The sequence below is a fragment of the Octopus sinensis genome, linkage group LG25 (assembly GCF_006345805.1).
Source record: "Octopus sinensis linkage group LG25, ASM634580v1, whole genome shotgun sequence".
NCBI lineage: Eukaryota > Metazoa > Mollusca > Cephalopoda > Octopoda > Octopodidae > Octopus > Octopus sinensis.
This window is the reverse complement of record NC_043021.1, coordinates 2,887,133-2,894,949: the sequence shown is the minus strand read 5'-3', so window position 1 is coordinate 2,894,949 and position 7,817 is coordinate 2,887,133.

The window sequence follows — 7,817 nt, the reverse complement described above, 5'->3', positions numbered from 1 at the left end:
TTATATATATATATATATATATATTATATTATAATATGTGTGTCTGTGTGTGTTGTGTGTGTGTGTGTGTGTGTGTGTGTGTGTGTGTGTGTGTGTGTGTGTGTGTGCTTGTCCCCCTAGCATTGTTTGACAACCGATGCGGGTGTGTTTATGTCCCCGTCACTTAGCGGTTCGGCAAAAAGAGACCGATAGAATAAGTACTGGGCTTACAAAAAAGAATAAGTCCCGGGGTCGATTTGCTCGACTAAAGGCGGTGCTCCAGCATGGCCGCAGTCAAATGACTGAAACAAGTAAAAGAGAGAAAGAGATAGGTATTTATACTCCGGTAAAATTAAGAAATCAACCCGTAAATAAACGAAACCCTCGAATCCATCACTGTACACACACACACACACAGTTGCATATCTATGTATGCATTTATGTATGGTTGAAGATAATCAAACCAAATTTTCATCATTTCGGGCCATTCACCCAATGAGTATTTCTGCCAAATTTGGTGAAAATCCGTTCAGCCGTTTTCCAGAAATTTTGCAAACACACAGACAAACAGGAGTAATTACAATACCCTGCTTTCGCTTGCGCGTACAAGGTAATCTAAGTTAATTAGAAATGATACAGGTGTAAATATCGAAAGATTTAAATCAACAATTTTGCTTCAGTGATTGTTTTTTGTTTGCACTTTTTTTCATCTTTAGTGCCTTTTAACTCTCTCTCTCTCTCTCTCTCTCTTCTTTACTCTTTTACTTGTTTCAGTCATTTGACTGCGGCCATGCTGGAGCACCGCCTTTTAGTCGAGCAACTCGACCCCGGGACTTATTCTTTTGTAAGCCCAGTACTTATTCTATCGGTCTCTTCTACCGAACCGCTAAGTAACGGGGACATAAACACACCAGCATCGGTTATCAAGCAATGCTAGGGGGACAAACAGACACACAAACACACACACACACACACATATATATATGTACATATATACGACGGATTTTTTCAGTTTCCGTCTACCAAATCCACTCACAAGGCTTTGGTCGGCCCGGGGCTATAGCAGAAGACACTTGCCCAAGGTGCCACGCAGTGGGACTGAACCCGGAACCATGAGGTTGGTAGACAAGCTACTTACCACACAGCCACTCAATAGTCTTCTTTTTTTTTAAATTTGGAATTGACACCCTTGGTCCCAGGATATGTCTAGTTAACACTACTCTGAGTAACACTACCCCTTCCAAGGATCACGCCCCCACCTATATCTACAGGCACCCTGAAAATACCCTATCTGCTTACTGGCCCCCACGATGCTCAGCATGCTGTAGGGTCTGCAAAAAGAGGGACTTAGCTGTTAAACAAAGTGAAACAAATTTAATTTTGAAACAGATAGGAAAAAAATTGGAAATTAAAAACGATTATGAAAAAAAATTAAATTAAAAAATTGCTTTTATTTTTTCGCTTTGTTTTTATTTTATTTTGTTTCATTATTATTTTTTCTTTCCTTTTTTTTTTTTTTTTTTGCTTTTGATGAGAGACTTCAGCCAACGGTTGAATGGAACAAGCATAGGGTTGACTGGTACAAGCCAGCAAGTGAATGCTTTTGCAATTTAAGAAATTATATATATATATATACGTTGTATGTTGTGTGTGTGTGTGTGTGTGTGTGTGTATATATGTATGTATGCATGTATATGCGTATATCATCATCATCATAATATATATATATATATATGTATGTATGCATGTATATGCGTATATATATATATATATTATATATATATATATATATATAGATATTAAATCAGTATGCCTATTATGGCCGTTCCTTGATTGTGATATATATATATATATATATAGTATATATGTATGTATTATATATATATATATATTTATATATATTATATATATATGTTGTATATATATATATATATATTATTATATATTATATATATATGTATGTATATATATAATTATAATAATTATATATATATTATATATATATTAATATATATATTATTTATATAAATATATTATATATATTATATATATATATATATTATATATTATATTATTTATATACTATATATATAGATATAATATTATATATTATATATATATTTATATATAATATATATATATTAATATATTATATATATATATAGATATATATATATATATATATAATATTTAATATATTATAATATTATATATATATTTATATATATAATAATTATATTTATATATATCTTATATATATATATATATATATATATATATATATATATATATATAATAATATATTATATATATATAGATATATATATATATATATTTATATATATGTATAATATGTAGTATTTATGTATATGTATTCATTCATGCGTGTTTACCTTTTGCTGCTTGCCATTTATTAGAAAGTATAACAGAGACACTTGAATCAAAAGGAAGGAAGGAAAGCTGAGAGAGATGGTGAGGGGGGAGGGGCGGGGCGGGAGAGGAGAGACTGCAAGAGTGAGAAGGAAAATAGCAGATGAAGAAATAAGGAAGAGAATCCAAAGTCACAGTCTTCAGCAACAAGATAGTGCCAACAATCACACCAAAATCAAAACAAATATCTGCAAATCCCTATCATTCCCCCCCCCCACCGACTCCCTTAAACCCCCACCCCCCACACCCAACCCCACCCTACATCACCTCCACCCGAAGAAGGTTGGGGGGGAGGGGTTGAGTCCAGTACTTACTCTGTTACTTGTTTCAGTCATTTGACTGTGGCCGGCCATGCTGGAGCACCGCCTTTAGTCGAGCAAATCGACCCCGGGACTTATTCTTTTGTAAGCCCAGTACTTATTCTATCGGTCTCTTTTGCCGAACCGCTAAGTGACGTGGACGTCAACACACCAGCATCGGTTGTCAAGCAATGCTAGGGGGACAAACACACACACAAACATACACGCACATATACATATATACGACGGGCTTCTTTCAGTTTCCGTCTACCAAATCCACTCACAAGGCATTGGTCGGCCCGGGGCTATAGCAGAAGACACTTGCCCAAGGTGCCACGCAGTGGGACTGAACCCAGAACCATGTGGTTGGTAAGCAAGCTACTTACCACACAGCCACTCCTGCGCCTAGCTTAAGTTTTTTTTTTTTGTTTTTTTGTTTTCTTTTCATAGCATCATGGAGATAGCACCAGTCTATTTTGCGAGTTACATTCACAGCTGGATGAAGTGAGGTAATGCGGAATAAAATATTCTGGTTAGAAACAGAATGAAGTGCCCGGCAATGGATTTGATCCGACAATCTGGGAATAAGTTAAATTGATCCACGTCTAACAAGCACCACCAATAATTGTAACAAATTATGTTAGAATTTTTCTAGTGTCGGCAGAAGACAGAAGATCCCAATTTCTTGGTTAGGGGAGTGAGGCAGGGACATTGAAATTAACACCAAGCAATGACTGCTACTTTGCTTACAAAATCTGGAGGGATGGAAAGAAGTAGAGTGAGCCCTCACCTGAGCTGCACTCAGAACACAGAGTGAGGAAATGAAGTAAGAGTCCGGCATTTAATCCCTCCCACCACATGCTTCTGTTGCCTAGGCAATAATAATAATAATAATAATAGTAATCCTTTCTACAATAGGGACAAGGTCTGAAATTTTGGGGAGAGGGGGCTAGTCAGTTCCACTGACCCCAGTATGCAACCCAGAAAAGATGAAAGGCAAAGCTGACCTCGACAGAATTTGAACTCAGAACGTAAGACAGAGAAAATGCAGCCAAACATTTTGCCCAACTGCAAACGAGTCTGCCAGCTCAGCACCTTAGCAAAATAATAATAATATATTAATGATAATGATAATAATATAGGATTGCTAAGCACAGCCTACATCCCATACAATGCACTTACAATTCAATACCACAACCTATACAACACATACTCAAGTATAGTCACCATCCAATAATACAAGCACAACCAACACAACACATACTAAGCAAAATCAACACCTAAACATACCACAGCACACAGCCTATACAATCACATAACATACTGACATAACACGTGCTCCACACCAGAGGAGACCACACCTTTTGGAGTGTTCTTTGACATGGCATGTCAAGTTATGTAAAGCAAAGAAGGGAAGTGTATGCTTCGTTAAAACTGTTTCTCAGAAATAGAATCGACCCCTTTGTTTCTATTGAAATACACAATGCTTTGTTTCGATTAATTTTGAAAATAACGAGGGACTTAGTGAAATATAATTTGTCATTATTCCCCCTTTAGCACAAGGAGGCGCATGGCTTAGTGGTTAGGGTGTTGGACTCATGATCGTAAGATTCCTAGACTGGGTGACGCGTTGTGTTCCTGAGAAAAACACTTCATTTCACGTTGCTCCAGTCCACTCATCTGGCAAAAGTGAGTAATAATTCTGTGACGGACCGGCGTCCCGTCCAGGTGGGGAATATATACGCCATGGAAACTGGGAAACCAGCCTTTATGAGTCAGCATGACTCAAAAAGCTAACCTTTACCTTTACTACTCTTTAGCACTTAAACTGGCCATATTCGGCCCAAATATTTTACCAGCTTCACGTTCAAACTGGCCAGACCTGGCTTCTTACACCTTCCCTATAATCACATCATCAAAATCACAAAGCTATGAGATAATTCCTGATTAATTCAAATAAAACATGAATTAATAAGCATTACATTTGATAGAGTAATCAGAATGCTTAAGGGTTAATCTGGCATTTAGAACATTAACATTTTAGCATTTAAACCAGTGGTTCACAACTGGGGTCCTTATGGCCCGAGGGTCCAAATAAGATTTTGGTGGGTACATGCAACAAAGCAGTAAATTGGGGATTGATAATAGTATTTTATGGTCCCCTGAAAAAATTTTACTTTAGATGTATGTATTGGTATGTTTTGCAAGAAACAGCTAAGCTTTTTTTTTTCCCCTAGTATTTTTTACATAGTTCAATCTACACAAGTTCACCATCATCATCATCAACGTTTAACGTCCGTTCTCCATGCTAGCATGGGTTGGACAGTTCGACCGGGGATCTGGGAAGCCAGAAGGCTGCACCAGGCTCCAGTCTTATCTGGCAATGTTTCTACAGCTGGATGCCCTTCCTAACGCCAACCACTCCGTGAGTGTAGTGGGTGCTTTTTACGTGCCACCTGCACTGGAGCCAGGCACGGCTGGCATCGGCCACGGTCGGATTGGTGCAGTTTACGTGCCACCTGCACGGAAGACAGTCGAGGCGGCACTGGCAACGGCCACGGTCGGATTGGTGCATTTTACGTGCCACCTGCACGGAAGCCAGTCGAGGCGGCACTGGCTTCGGCCACGATTCGGATGGTGCTTTTTACGTGCCACCTGCACGGAAGCCAGTCGAGGCGGCACTGGCATCGGCCACGATTCGGATGGTGCTTTTTACGTGCCACCTGCACGGAAGCCAGTCGAGGCGGCACTGGCTTCGGCCACGATTCAGATGGTGCTTTTTACGTGCCAAGTTAATGTGTGAAAAACAAAATCGGAATTTTGAAAGCAGTTTCTCTAAAACTAGTTTTTAAAGCATCCAATGGCTATTGGGATCCACCAGAATAAAATAGCAAGCAAAGGGGTCCATAAATAAAATATGGTTGAGAACCCCTGACTTAAACTGGCCATATCCTGCCAAAATATTCTACCTGATTTATGCCAAAGCCAGCTAGATCTGGCATCTCACACCTACCTTACTATGTCATTGTAAACATAAACAGTCACATGATCAAGATCTCAAAGCTACAAGATTATTGCGTGATTAATTCAAAACAATGTGGATAAATAAGCTTTACATTTCACAGAATAATCCGAATGCTAAAGGATTAAATTAGCTTAGAAGTCTGATGGAAGGTTTTAATTTAAATCTCTTGAAAACAGGGAATTTGTGTCATAGGACCAAGGTGTGGTCTCCAGTGGTTTAGTATCAAAAAGGTTAAGCTTGCTCACAAGGAAATAATTTTGCTCTGTTAAGCACATCAAGAACATTGTAATTCAGTCTTTGGAAAATAAACTAGTTATTAGAAAAGTGACTTTTGTGTTCATTTTCAAATATGATATTACTTATTCTTTTACTCTTTTACTTGTTTCAGTCATTTGACTGCGGCCATGCTGGAGCACCGCCTTTAGTCGAGCAAATCGACCCCGAGACTTATTCTTTTGTAAGCCCAGTACTTATTCTATAGGTCTCTTTTTGCCGAGCCGCTAAGTGACGGGGACGCAAACACACCACCATCGGTTGTCAAGCAACGCTAGGGGGACAAACACAGACACACAAACACACACACATACATACATACATATATATATATATACATATATACGACAGGCTTCTTTCAGTTTCCGTCTACCAAATCCACTCACAAGGCATTGGTCGGCCTGGGGCTAATAGCAAAAGACACTTGCCCAAGATGCCACGCAGTGGGACTGAACCCGAAACCATGTGGTTGGTTAGCAAGCTACTTACCACACAGCCACTCTTGCACCTATGTAGGAGTGTGATAATTAATCAAACGTTTCTTAGGGATAGGGAGAGGGGTAGAGAAAGAGGCTGGGAACCAGATCTCTACTGAATCGCCATCAAATACTGAATCACAAGCCACACAACACACACCCTAAACAATCCAGTAATGTAGTAGCCTGCATGGCACATACACTGCATAACTGCAGTCTGGCACAAACATCACCACCAAACAAACTAACACAACTCACATTGCACAACAAATAAGAGACTAAAAGATACTGCACAACAAACAAGATACTAAAATAACACCAGAAACAAATCTCACAACACCAGAAACAAAATTCAGAACATCAAAAACAAAACCTCACAACATAAAAAACAAACATCACAACACTGGAAACCAAATCTTACAACACTGGGGACAAATCTCACAATACAGTTGGATGCCCTTCCTAAGGCCAGCAAACAAACGCCCAATACTCCAGGAACAAAATCTCACAACACCAGAAACAAAACCTAACATCATGAACAAACCTGACAACACTGGAAACTACATCACAATACCAGAAACACACCTCACAACAAAGCAACACTGATATAGTATAGAAACACACTTCTATATCAATGCTACATAAACCTCAAGAACATGAAGTGCCCCACCCACCCCTGAATGGTGCAACAAGGCTAAGCACTGCACAACCACACAAAACCAATGAAAACATAATAATCTCTCTTACATAGGCACAAGGCTAGAAACTGGGGGGAAAGAGACCAGTTGATTAAACTGACCCTTCAATGTTTGACCGGTACTTTTATTATACAGATTTTTCCAGGACAAAGAAGAGGCCAAGTGGACCCTGGCAGGATTTGAACTCAGAATATAAAGGGATGTAATTAAATACCACAAAACATTTTGTCTGGCATCTCTAAATCATTGGGCAAAAGAGAAATAAGGAGCACAGTTGGTGACTGCCAAGTGTCAGCTATTTCTCGTGAGATACAAAGAAGGAAAAAGAGTAAAAGAGGAAAATGGCTTCTAAAAACAAAAAAAAAATGAAGATTTCAAAAGCAAAATTTTTTTTTTTAAATTACATGATACACAAATTAGAAATAATCACACACAGTTTGTGATGTGGTGTAATAGGAAGTCATATGGCATGATGGGAGGTCATGTGATGTGGTGCAAAGAAAACCATGACATGTGAGGTGATGCTGCATGATGAGGTACCATGGGGAAACCATGTGGCATGATGGGATGTCATATGAAAGGATGAGGTGTTGTGGGATGAGAAGGATGGTGGGAATGTCATTTGTGGGAGGAGGGG